Source organism: Theropithecus gelada, chromosome 11 (genome assembly GCF_003255815.1).
Source record: "Theropithecus gelada isolate Dixy chromosome 11, Tgel_1.0, whole genome shotgun sequence".
Lineage (NCBI taxonomy): Eukaryota > Metazoa > Chordata > Mammalia > Primates > Cercopithecidae > Theropithecus > Theropithecus gelada.
Window position 1 is genome coordinate 29349393 of NC_037679.1, and position 14336 is coordinate 29363728.

Below are 14336 nucleotides of genomic sequence, written 5' to 3' on the forward strand. Positions count from 1 at the left end.
CCATAACAAAGTACTACAAACTGGGTGGCTTAACCCAACAGAGATTTATTTGTCCACAGTTCTGAAGTCTGTAAGTCCAAAATCAAACAGGTCCATGCTCCCCTGAAGGCTCTGGAAAAACAGCCTTCCTTGCCTTTTCCTAGCGATGGTTGTTGCCTGCAATCCTTGGCATTCCTTGGCCTGCAGTCGCATCACTCCAGTTGCTGCCTCTGTCTTCACATGGCCTTCTTCCCTCTGTATGTGTCTCCGTATCCCTCTCTTCTTTCTCTTATAAAAACACCAGTACAGCCAGGTGGGGTGGCTCACACCTGTAATCCCAGCACTTTGGGAGGATTATAAATAACAACAAATTGGGTGGATTACTTGAGGCCAGGAGTTTGAGACCAGCCTGGCCAACATGCTGAAACCCTGTCTCTCCTAAAAACATAAAAATTAGCTAGGCTTGGTGGTACGCGCCTGTAACCCCAGCTACTCAGGAGGCTGAGGCAGGAGAATCACTTGAACCCAGGGGGCAGAGGTTGCAGTGAGCCAAGATCGTGCCACTGCACTCCAGCCTTGAGTGACAAAACAACATCTCAAAACAAACAAACCAAAAACACCAGTCATTGAATTTAGAGCCTACTCTAATTCATTGTGACCTCATCTTAACTAATTCCATCTGCAAGACCCTACTGTGTTCATGTAAATTTAAAATTTTTATATGAAAAAAGACTATATACAAAGATCAAAGATAAATGACAAAATGGAAAACTACACACCATTAATATTTTTTTGACCACCTGTAGCTTCTAAATTTCTCCAATAAAGAAGGCTTATTTTTATGAGAGAAAACTGAGAACTGTTACTTTAAAATAAATGCTCTGTGAAACACAAGAGACTAAATATTACAACGGAGAGGATCGACGTATTGAAGATGAAACTACCTTCTTACAAAACCATGCTGTTTTACTTAAATACCCATCTCTCCCATCCCAACTTAAGTCACCACGATAATGAATGACCAAAACATCTCAGGATTCACTAACAGAGTCTAGGACAGAACTGGGCACATAGACATTTGAGAAGCTACCTGGTATAATGGAAAAGACCAGTCTAAGTGTAGTGGCTCATGCCTGTAGTCCCAACACTTTTTAAGAAGCCAAGTTGAAAAGAAAGTTTGAGAAGAAGAGTTTGAGACCAGCCTAGACAACATAGTGAAACTCTGTCTCTGAAACATTTTTTTTTTCAATTAGCCAGGTGTGGTGGTACACACCTGTAGTTCTAGCAAGACGGTAGGATCGCTTGAGCCCAGGAGTTTAAGGTTACAGTGAGCTATGACTATGCCACTGTACTCCAGCCTGAGCAACACAGCGAGACCCTGTCTCAAAAAAAAAAAAAAGAAAAGAAAAGAAAGAAGAAAGAAAAGGCCCATGTGCCTGAATCCAGATGCTTCTTATTTAAAGGTGAACATCTATAGGTCAGTCACTTAACCTCTTGATCAAGAAACCTTCACAAGCTGAGGACTATAGTTGATATAGATAATGTTCTAAGCAAATATTATTGATAAATACTTCTGGAATAAATACATCTTGGTATTTGTATTTGTAATTACTGAGGTGTCAAGCGGGGAGAATTTCACAGATGAGGACAGAGTTTAGAGACTTTGTCACAAACTTTAGAATTGTTAGTTCAACAAATGTTTATTGAGTATCTGCCACGTTACAGGCACGATCCTAACTGCTGTGAATGCAGTCTGATTCACAAAACCCCTGCTGGGTTGGAGCTTTCTTTTCGGTAGTCTCTGGAGGACATCACACAGTGTTGTGGTGGGGTGCATTCACTCTTAGATTTGAGATAGCATCTTCCTCCTCAATCTGCTGAGCTTTCTTTCATCTAGCTTTATCTCCCATGTCCCTGTGATGTACTGAATATTCTGGTTAATATCAAACACCTTTCGCTTCAGTGTTTTTAATGAACATACATTTGATTTTGCATAAGAGTTGGATAGAAAATTAATAGCACAAATTTATAGCCTTGAAATTTTTCAGGGCTTCAAAATTCCCATTGAAAATATGCTGAGCATCTTCAGTGAGTGCCGAATTGTCTTTATTTTTGGAAAGATAAATTCAGTAATGAATCCTCAGCAAGTTTAATTGCCAAAGAAATGTTCTTCAAAAATACAAAATTAGAAACGAAAATGAGGAAACAACCACAAATACAGGAAAAGTTAAATGAACTTCAAGTGAATACTTTGATCAATTCTATGCCGATAAATTTGAACTCATAGGATGAGATAATGATTCTCTAGAATAATATAAACTTCCCAAATAAAACATTCTATAGAGATTTCTAAAAAACAGACCAATTGCCATAGAGGAAATGGAGAAAACTGTCAACGAACTACAACCGTAAATGTTTCCAGGTCAACTCTGTGAAAACAGATAACTTCAATCCTACTTTAAGCTATGCCAGAGAAACAGAAATAAGGAAAACTTCCAAATGCTTTTCATAATTTTATGAATACATTGAAACAAAAACCTATAGTAACATATATATACGGATGAAAATTATAGGACAGCTTCTGTTAAGAATATTTACTTAAAATCCAAAGTGAAATTATTAATCTCAGTGATGGAGGTATCAGAGGTTTCTAAATTTTATTTTTGCTTATCTCTGTTTTCTAAAAACCTTTTTCAGACAGTCACATGCCTCATTTTGTAAGTCTGAAGCAATGTGATAGTGGAGATCTTGTTTCAGAGATTACAATATATGTTTTTATAGATAATGGGGTCTGTCTTCAAAGTGGGTCTAATTATATAAATTTTCACAGATTGATTTCATAAAAATTAAATTTTTTATGTAGTAAATGTACCACAAACAAAGACAGGAAAAATGAGGAGGGATATTGGGATTGTGAGACAATTTTTTTTTTTTTTTAACTATATAAAGACTCTTAAACAACAATGAGAAAATGACCAAGATAGGCAAAGATCATGGATGGTCAATTTGCAGAAAAGAAACATTCACTTAAAAATGTAATGTTTCACCATCAGAAAACTTTAATTGTTGCCTTTTTATTTGTTTCTGTTTTGTTTTTGTTTTTGTTTTTTTGTTTTGTTTTATTTTGTTTTTTTAAGGAGATGGGGAAAGGTGCTCTCATGAACTTCTGGTGGAAGAGCAACTCATGCAATTTCTTTGGAATACCATAATTACAATTTTTGAAAATATATGTCAGCTTTTATTCCTGTTCTCACACATGTGTGCATAGATGCTGGTACAAGGAAGTTTGTTGCTGTTTTGTTTGCAATTGCAAAAGGCTGGAAACTTCTATAATGTTTCTCATTAGAAGACCAATTGATAAATTTTGATACAACTATGTAGTGAGCATTCAAGAGAATGAGACCTCTATCTGCACACATGAGAGCACTAAGATATTTTGGTTAGTGAAAGAACAAAGCAATAAACAGAAGAGTGTGCTCACATTCTTATTAACATAGAGTATAGAGAACATCTGGAAGAATGCACAATGACTGTTAAGCATAACTGCCTGGGGTAAGATTCAGTCAGAGGGAGACATTTCATTTTGTGACCTTTCCCACTGTTTGCATTTTTACGTTGTGTGTCTGTCATGCTTTATTTTTATTATTTTTTTTTTTGGAGGGGAACAAAGTTTATTGCTTTCTTAAGCTTTTTATCATATATTTCCAAATTATACTAAATAAGTAATAAAAAGGTATAATTCCAACAGCTGTGTGTGAAAGAACCTATTTTTGCAGATACTTGTCTGTACAGGATATTGGCTATGATTTTCATTTTTAGCAGTTTAATTTTGCCAGCACCTTTGGTATCTAGTTTGCTTGAACATTTCATTACGTGTTTGTGGGCCATTTTATTTCTTCATCGGTGACTCACTGGTTCGTCTTTTTTTTTTTTTTTGTTGTTGTTGTTGTTGTTGTTGTTGTTTTAGTGAGACAGAGTTTTGCTCTTGTTGCCCAGGCTAGAGTGCGGTGGTGCAGTCTTGGCTCACTGCAACCTCCTTCTCCCAGATTCAAGCAATTCTCCTGCCTCAGCCTCCAAAGTAGCTGGGATTACAGTCGTGCACCACCATGCCCAGCTAATTTTGTATTTTTAGTACAGATGGGGTTTCACCATGTTAGTCAGGCTGGTCTCGAACTCCTGACCTCAAGTGAGTCACTGTGCCTGCAGTTTTTTGTTTTTGTTTTTAATTGTTTTAATTTGTGTGGATATATAGTAGGTATATATATTTATGAGGTACATGAGATGAGTTTTGATGCAGGCATGCAATGTGACATAAGCACATCATGGAGAATGGGGAATCTGTCCCCTCAAGCATTTATCCTTTGAGTTACAAACAATCCAGTTATACTCTTTAAGTTATTTTAAAATGTACAATTAAGTTATTATTGACTATAGTCACCCTACTGTGCTATCAAATAGTAGGTCTTGTTCATTCTTTTTATTTGTATTTTTTGTTCTCATTAACCATCCCCATCTCCCCCACAGCCCTCCACTACCCTTCCTAGCTTCTGGTAACCATCCTTCTACTCTCTCTGTCCATGAGTTCAGTTGTTTTGATTTTTAGATCTCTCAAATAAGTGAGAATATGTGACTATTGTCTTTCTATGCCTTGCTTATTTCACTTAACTTAATGATCTCCAGTTCCATCCATGATGTTGCAAATGATGGAATCTCATTCTTTTTCATAGCTCAATAGTACTCTATTGTATATATGTACCTTATTTTCTTTATCCATTCATCTGTTGATGGACACTTAGGTTGCTTCCAAATCTTACCTATTGTAAACAGTGCTACAACAAACACAGGAGTGCAGACATTTCTTTAATATACTGATTGCTTTTCTTTTGGGTATATACCCAGCAGTGGGATTGCTGAATCAGATGGTAGCTATATTTTTAGTTTTTTGAGTAACTAAACTGGAGAACAGTTTAGTTACTCAAAGCTGTTCTCCAAACTGTTCTCCCTAGTGGTTGTACTAATTTACACTCCCACCAAGAGTGTACAAGGGTTCCCTTCTCTCCACATCCTTGCCAGCATTTGTTATTGTCTGTCTTTTGGCTAAAAGCCATTTTAACTGGGGTGAGACGATATCTCATTGTAGTTTTGATTTGCATTTCTCTGATGATCAATGATATTGAGTACCTTTTCATATGCCCATTTGCCATTTGTATGTCTTGATTATAAATTTTTAATTAACATAGCAGTGTGACTTCAGATGTGCCTCAGCTCCCTCACCTGTAAAACGAGGATTATAATATAATAGTGCCTGTCTCCTTGGGTTATGAGGAATAATGAGTTAATATATGGAAAGCACCTAGGATAGTTCCTTGCATATGGTAAGCGTTCAGTGAATGTTTGCCCTTGTTATTATGAACATAGTTTTGAAAATCAAATTGCACCCTACTTTTATTTGAGGGTAAAGAGTAGTACTCCACTGCTCCAAACCCTTGTGTCACCCAGAGATAACTGTTTTTAACTATTTTTATGGCTTTTCTTTTTCTGGGTTTTACCTCTGTGTTTCTAAACAATAGCTTTTCTGATGAATGCAGTTGAGATACTGTTGACCACCTATGATGGATTATATGGACTTAGCTTTCTTACACCACACCATCCCACCCCATTGTCCTCTCTTTATTCTTTAAATAAATGTGATTCTATCATAATTTTTGGGTAAATTAATATTGAGTGCTCAACTTATTTTAGCTATGTAAAGTACTGTTCACTTCTATAACTTTTTATTTTCCTTGAGCTAAGAATCATCTCCCTTTTTTATTTTCTTACTTTCCTGTGTACCTTTCTCTTATTTTTCCAAAATTCTCCTACAGAATTGTAAAACCCATTTGTATACTGTTTGTCATATGGCCATTCTCAATAGGTAGTCACTTAGTTCCACATTTCTCTCACTCTTTTTAAACATTTCTTGGCCAGGCGTGGTGGCTCACACTTGTAATCCCAGCACTTTGGGAGGCTGAGGCAGGCAGATCCCTTGAGCCCAAGAATTTGTGACCAGCCTGGGCAACGTATTGAGACTCTGTCTCTACAAAAAAATAGAAGAATTAGCTGGGCATGGTAGCATGTGCCTCTAGTCGCGGCTACTCGGGGTGCTAAGGCAGAAAGATCACTTGAGCCTGAGAGGTTGAGGCTTCATTGAGCCAAGTTCACACCACTGCACTTCAGCTTGGGTGGCACAGTGAGACCCTGTGTAAAAAAAATAAGATCAAATAAAAATTTCGTGGGACACCATCTGCCTACTTCTCATACTGAACTGAATGCACCTTAGGCCTGCTGCATCTTTCTTGTGTTGAGTACCTTGTTTCCTTGATCCCATGCCTTCCTCTTATTCTTAATTTATTCCTTTGTTTTGATGGAGTACATCCTCAAATAGCTTTCTGAGAATGGGTATATGGGAAGTAGAATTTGTAGGCCTACGTATAGATCAGAGTTCTGTTTCTGAGGATTTAACACGCTCTAATCATGTTACTTGAAACAAGTTTACTATTTGTTAACCAGTGTCCATAAAATACTGTAGGACTATACCTCCATCATTTCTTTGAAGAGAAATAAACAATCAGATGTTCTGCCCAAAGTTATGCTCAATGAGCTCAAATTTTCTCATCCATCAAAAGTGATCATAGGCTTTAAGTACCTCCTGGCACACTGCAGAGTATTCCTTGGAGTCTGTATATCCCAGTATGAGGAAAACCAACCCAGATTAACAACTGCATATTATCACAAGTTGGGGCAGGTGCTAGTATAAAAAGAGAAGGTGCCTTGGGAATGTGAACCATTTGCTTCTGAAATTTATTTGCCAGCAAGTCCTGCTTCAGCCTTGTAAACCCCAGCTTTATGTTTTAGTGAGTCAAAATAGTACAGTGGGTCCAATGGTAAATTGATGTTGCATGGTCAGGCATTCAGACCCTACTGAGACCCAGTAACAAACCACTTGTTTCTCAAAAGGAGAATAGTCATTTGCCAAAGAAAGCATGGGTTTGCTTTATACCATCAGGGCTCTCTCTGGGCTCCATATATCCCCTGATCTATCACAGACTCTTGTTTATTATTGAAGCCACTGAGCCATAGAGATGAATTGAGACAGCTTCCTGCTCTGTAGCCTTCAGCAGGTTTTCCTGCTCTGGTTGCCACTGAAAGCTGGCAGATTCTGGGTTACTCAGTATACAGATCAGAGAAGCAATCCCAAGTGTCACTATATGTTTCCTCCAAAATATGAAGACGCTATACTTTCAGGATCTGTAGGAACAATCATAAAGAGACTTCATGGACTCCCTGGGCCTATTGTGACACTAACTTGGGCCAGAACTTCCTTTTCCCCTGACCCCCATGAGCTCTCATTCTGAGCACAGGTGTACTTAGAGTCCCCAGGGATTAGCGTTAGCATAGAGCCAGTGATCAATAATATTCTGAATATCTGCCCTTTCTGCTGTATACTACTCTGCTACATGTCGGCATGTTCTGCTAGGAAAGGCTAGGAGATTTTCAGTAGGTACAAATTGAGGTGCTACCACAAGGGCTTTAAGTATAAACCAGCCCCCTCACCCTTCCTCTAAGGAGCTTTGGGCCTGGGATTGGCTGAGGAGTCCTGCCTTACATCACTTTGCCTCATAGATTTCATTTCATCAAACCTCAAGTGTTTTTATACTTTCAGGTATGTAAATCAAGAGGAACCTTAGAAGATTATCCATTTATTTTAATCCTAGATGTCCTATGATCTCAGCCACTGTCAAAGATCCCTGTGGCTCAAGTCATTTTTTTTATGTTCACAAATACTTTTATTTTTTATTTATTATTATTATTTTTTTTAGAGAGAGGGTCTTGCTTTGTCACCCAGGCTGGAGTGCAGTGGCACAATCATAGCTCACTGTAACCTTAAACTCCAGGGCTCAAGCTATCCTCACCTCTCAATCTCCTGACTAGCTAGGACTAAAGGCATATACCAGTACAGCCAGCTAATTAAAAAATATATATTCTGTAGACAGAGGATCTTGCTATGTTGCCCTGGCTAGTCTCAAAGTCCTGGGTTCAAGCAATCCCCCTGCCTTGGCCTCCTAAGGCTCAGGGATTACAGGGGTAAGCCGCCACACCCGGCCTATGTTCACAAATTCTGTGGGTCAGAAATTTAGAAATGACGCAGAGAAGAATATAGCCTCTCTCTAATCCATTTGGATTAATCAAAGGTCCCATTTGGAAAATTCAAAGGCTGGAGGATGGAGGCTTATCTGCAGGCCCATTTACTTACATACCAGGCAATTGATCCTGGATGTTGGCTAAGGACCTCAGTTCCTCTCCACATAGGCCTTTCATGTGATCTGTCTTTATGGGCCAGTTTGGGCTTCCTTGTAGAATACTGTCTGGAGGCCAAGGACGAGCATTCTCGCGAGAGATGCAAGCAGGTGCCTTATCACCTTTTCTGATCTAACCTTGAAGTCACACTGAATCATTGCTGTAATCACAGTCTCATTTATGTGCTAAGGAAGAGAAGCTAGACCCCCACCTCTCAATTGAGGAATGCCAACATCACATTGTAAGAGTGTGTGAAATGGGTTGTATATTAATGCAGCTCTCTTTATAAAACATATTCTGCTACGAATAGGAAGCACCAATTTTTTTAATCATCACCATACTGGTTCTAGAGGACTTATAGTAGACAGGGCTTGTTGATCCCCTTCATGCAGAAATGATGGTTGTAAATATTTCATTGAATATATATCCATACATACATTGAATTTGTGTGCCTTATAATACACAATATAGCTACCAGTAATGCCATCAGTGAAGCCATCTGAATGTGTGCATGAACATTTAAGAACGTTTTATTTCATTTCAACGTCATAAGAGTATTGACCATCTCCATTAGAGAAATGCAAATCAAAACCACAATGAGATACCATCTCACGCCAGTTAGAATGGCGATCATTAAAAAGTCAGGAAACAACAGATACTGGAGAGGATGTGGAGAAATAGGAATGCTTTTACACTGTTGGTGAGAGTGTACATTAGTTCAACTGTTGCGGAAGACAGTGTGGTGATTCCTCAAGGATCTAAAACCAGACATGCCATTTGACTCAGCAATCCTATTACTGGGTATATAGCCAAAGGATTATAAATCATTCTATAAAGACACATGCACATGTATGTTTATTTCAGCACTGTTCACAATAGCAAAAACTGAACCAACCCAAATGCCCATCAATAATAGACTGGATAAAGAAAATGCGGCACATATACACCATGGAATACTAATGCAGCCGTAAAAAAAGATGAATTCATGTCCTTTGCAAGGACATGAATGAAGCTAGAAACCATCATTCTCAGCAAACTAACACAGGAACAGAAAACCAAACACTACATGTTCTCACTCATAAGTGGAAGTTAAACAATGAGAACACAGGGACATAGGGAGGGAAACATCACACACTAGGGCCTGTTGGGGAGTGGGAAACCAGGGGAGAAATAGCATTAGGAGAAATACCTAATGTAGATGAGGGGTTGATGGGTGCAGCAAACCACCATGGCATATGTATGCCTACATAACAAACCTGCGTGTTCTGCACATGTATCCCATGACTTAAAGTATAATAAAAAATAATAATAAAATGTAAAAAGTATTGACTATCTCCTCAAGGATTTTAAATTCTGATCAGGAGTCATTAAACAAATGTTTATAGGCTCTGTCATGCTTGTTATAATTATTAGTAGCTATTGAACTTCTTCCAGATTAAAATTTCTTGTTTTGGTGTGATTGCCTTCTATTTAGATTCAACTTCTATTTTTGGCAAAGATCGTGTGGTTTTTTTTAAATTTTATTTAATTTTATTTTATTTTTCGAGACAGAGTCCCACTCTGTCACCCAGACTGGAGTGCAGTGGTGCAATCTCGGTTCACTACAACCTCTGCCTCCCAGGTTCAAATTATTCTCCTGCCTCAGCCTCCTGAGTAGCTGGGATTACAGGCTCCCGACACCATGCCTGGCTAATTTTTGTAGTTTTAGTAGTGAAGGAGTTTCACCATCTTGGCCAGCCTGGTCTTGAACTCCTGACCTGTGATCCACGTGCCTTGGCCTCCCAAAGTGCTGGGATTACAGGTGTGAGCCACCACGCCCAGCCATGTTTTTATTTTCTAACTCTCAAACTAAATGAACTGTTTTGAAGATGGAATGCCATGCCGAACTTTTCAGTCTTAATAATATAACCAACCTTAGCAGTCTGCCTGAATGCAGAAGTTAAGTGAATATTATTCAGTTCCAAAAATCCAGGTGTCATATCAACATATATAATAAATTCTGACTTAAAAAACTATGCATTGGAGGGTAGGTGTATTCTCTGGAAGGTAGTGAGCAACTTTTCAAAGAAACATTTAGGGAGAGAGGAGTAATTCTTCAGTGAATAGTAGGTCAGATAATTTGGGCATTTTCCAACACCATCTCCTATGCCCCTTGTCCTCCAAGCACATTAGATGACTCAGTCTTTCTGGAACTTCTGTACACGGCGTCTGTACATTCCATTTCTTCTGGGGATGTCACCTTCCCAACCCATTCTCTAACAAGCAAATTCCTGTTCAGCCTTAAAGACACAAATTAAAAGTCATCTCTTCTGTGAAGCCTTCTCTTATACTCTGGAGGCCAAAATATTCACGTCTTCTTTTGTAGTCACAAAGCACTTTGTAAATATGCTACTATTACTACACTGCTTGCTTCGGGGGAGGTGGAGACGGAGAGAGAGGGAGAAGGGAGTGAGTAATATCTAATCTTTGTTTCCTATGCAATACTCAGCAATCAAGAATAGTTTATTGCATAAATTATCAATTCTAAAAATCTGTCATTCCAAGGGCAGGAGAGCTGTTGAAAATGCAGATTCCTAGTCTTAATGAATCACACTTTCAGGAGGATGGATCTTTTTGACAAACAGTTCAAGTGATCAGTGAAACAGACTTTGACCATCTCTGCTCTAGGCTGGGCACCACTCTTTCTGCCCAGCCCACTCTTGCCTAAGAGCTCATTTTAGCTTCTCCTGTTCTTAGTTAACCTTGCTTTTCACATTTTCTAAGCCATTTATTTAACTCTGAATTCTTCCATAAGATTACTTTCATTTAGCTTTCAGATATGGATGTACATTCTGGACTGCCTGCCCTAGAATTTAGTCTTTTAGCTGACATATAATTTCATATATGTTTGTTCAGTTAACCTACATTGATAAGAACTCTGTGTGTGTGTGTGTGTGTGTGTGTGTGCCCATGCACATATGCACCCACAACATTTGAAACATGGAGTTTGTTTGTTTGTTTTTGAGATAAGATCTCGCTCTGTTTCCCAGGCTGGAGTACAGCGATCACGGCTCCCTGCAGCCTTGACTTCCTGGTCTCAAGCAGTCCTCTCACTTCAGCTTTCTGAGTAGCTGTGACTACAGGTGTGCACTACTATGCCTGGCCAATTATTTAATATTTTGTAGAGATGGGATCTCACTTCATTGCCCAGTGTGGTCTTGAACTCCTGAGCTCAAGTGATCCTCCTGCCTCATCCTCCCAACATGTTGGGATTACAGGCTTGAGCCACTGCACCTGACTGTTATGGAGTTTATAAATGGCTCAGTTATACTTTTTACTTCACAGTGTTTTTCTGATTATATGCTCATATTGTCAAAAGTATCACTAAAACTACAATGATAGCTGACAGATATTTGTTACAGGAGTTCAGAAAATGAGGGATTATGGTATAAAATATAATTAAAACTGTTTTCCAGTAGATAATGTTTTAAGAATTCATTTTCTAACCAAATTTATTTGGAAGTTATTTAATCAGCTACATGCATTCTAGTATTATGTCTTTCACTACTACCCTCCCTAACCAAATGAAGTCAAGAGAAAAACTGGAGAAACAAATTTCCTCATTTCTGTTTCTTAGATAATTCCTAACAGAGAACCCAGTCCCTGATATTTAACTAAGTAGACCACAGGATTTATGCAATAATCTTTAAATGATTCAGTAACAGAAGAAAGTTAATTCTGCCTACTCTGCCCAAATGACTGAAATGCAGTCCTCTCAAGACACTTATCACAAAGAACCTACTCAAGAACGAGTCTATTAAAATATAAATCCCATTGTGGTCGGCAGAATAAAAATGCTATTATAAATCTTGATAAACCCTAACATAAGATAATGGAAAACTAAGTAATAATAATCCATGTCATATGACAATAGTGTCGTTTCTTAATAAACTCATTAGAAGACTGTATGTTATTCTTGTCAGGATAGCCCACTTAGTTCCATGAACTTTGTTCATGAATGCAAAAGTCAAAAAATCTTTTTCTAAAATTTTATTTAAAGAAGTTACTTCATCCAAGTTCAGGCAGCAAACAACATGGGCTCTAGTGAAGGTTATTTGTGCAATAATGATATTAGAAGCCTGGAAATTCTGCCTTTGCAAATGAAAAACAAAATAGGTCAGAACTATATGAAGAAATTTCTCTAAGGAAATGCTATTGTCCTCCATGACCAAAGGCATTATGTCTATAAATTCACCTAAGCGAAATTACATCCATGGCACCAGAAACCAACCCTGAAGCCAAATTGAAACAGGAGGGAACACGCAAAGACTTACAGTGCATTTCTCTGCGGATGTACCAGGAAAACAAAGGACTGCAACAGACTTGCCTCGACCCATCAGCTCTCAGGAGGACTACATCATTTCCATTCCAATAAAAATACTACACTGGTGCTCCGAGAGAGGGATGCAGAGGGCAAGGGATCTCCTTGTCCTAAATCAGGAGCTCCAAAGAGAGAAGACGGAATCCCTAAAGATAGAGATATGGAAAGCAGCAGTTAGGACCACTCTGCAGTCTGAATCCCAGCTTTTCCATTTGTCTTTGGGACCTTGAGAACATTTTCTTCTTCTTTTAGATAGTCTCGCTGTGTCACCCAAGTTGGAGTGCAAGTGGCATAATCTCAGCTCACTGCAGCCTCCGCCTCCCGGGTTTAAGCGATTCTCATGCCTCAGCCTCCTGAGTAGCTGGGATTATAGGTGTGTGCCACCACGCCCTGCTAATTTTTGTATTTTCAGTAGAGATGGGGTTTCACCCTGCTCTCCAGGCTGGTCTCAAACTCCTGACCTCAAGTGATCTGCCTGCCTCAGCCTCCCAAAGTTGGGAATCCCACACCTGGGATTACAGGTGTGAGCCATGGTACCTGGCCAAGAAAGTTTTCTTAAGTCCTTCTGTCCCTCAGTTTCCTCATCCAAAAATGGAAGTAATTATAATATTTGCTCGTTTGAATTAATGCAACACTTGACATATAGTCAATAAATGTTAGCTGTGATGATGATGTTACCATGTAGGTTGTTATTTGTGCCTCCCCAGATGAGAGACATTCATGGTGGAACTATTATGAAGCCTGGAAAACGACCAGGCTTGAACAATCTAGAATTAAAAGGCATTTGTATGATTGAGTTCTCGAGTTCTTTTTCCAGAACCGTGCTTTGGACTTTAATTTCTAATCTGTATAAAAATTCTGACACGACGATCCACTAAGTGAATTGAGAAGGAATCTAGGGAGGATCTGAGTTAGGCTTCACAGTAAGTTGAGAAAAAGATTTAAGGAATGGAGCCATAATGATTTTTAAGAATTTGGTGTTTGCCTTAAAAAGTTTAGTTTTCCAGACCAGGTGTGATGGCTCACACCTGTAATCCCAATACTCTTAGAGGCCGGGGTGGGACAATTGAGCCCAGGAGTTTGAGACCAGCTTGGACAACAAAAGGAGACAGACACCTTCTCCATAAAAAAATTACCTGGGTGTGGTGGAGTAGCTGTAGTCCTAGCTACTCAAGAGGCTAGGCAGAGGGATCGCTTGAGCCCCGAGAGTTCAAGGCTGCAGTTAGCTGTGATCTCGCCCCTGCACTCCAGCCTGGGTCACAGAGCAAGACCCCAACTCTTAAAAAAAATTTCTTTCCAGGCAATGTTAGTTTTAAAAAGTTACTAGAGTATTAGAAGTATAGATCACTTAATCTATGTAACTTTTTGGAAAAAATGCAGTGCATAAAAAGAATACTCAAATTTTGATCTCAGGTTATTTTCTCCAGTGTAAAAAAGTACTTTCCATCCAAAATCCATCCACACAACCTCAGACTTTCCAAAAAAGCGAGAATATATATATTTTTAAATCTCACATGAAACTTCAACATACCTAATACAAAACTTTACACACTCAGTGAAAGCTTTTGTTTGACCTTTTCAGAAGCATGTCAATGTAATTTTTATGGTCAAATCTTAGGTTATCATTTGAGAGAAACATTTCTTTTAAACCCATTTCTCC

The 14336-nt window shown here is 38.7% G+C and overlaps 1 protein-coding gene across 1 annotated transcript in view; it reads left to right on the plus strand.

The window, feature by feature from the left end:
- KCNMB4 (potassium calcium-activated channel subfamily M regulatory beta subunit 4) overlaps positions 1 to 14336 on the plus strand; it is a 66280-nt gene that overhangs the window by 17614 nt on the left and 34330 nt on the right. The window lies entirely within an intron of this gene.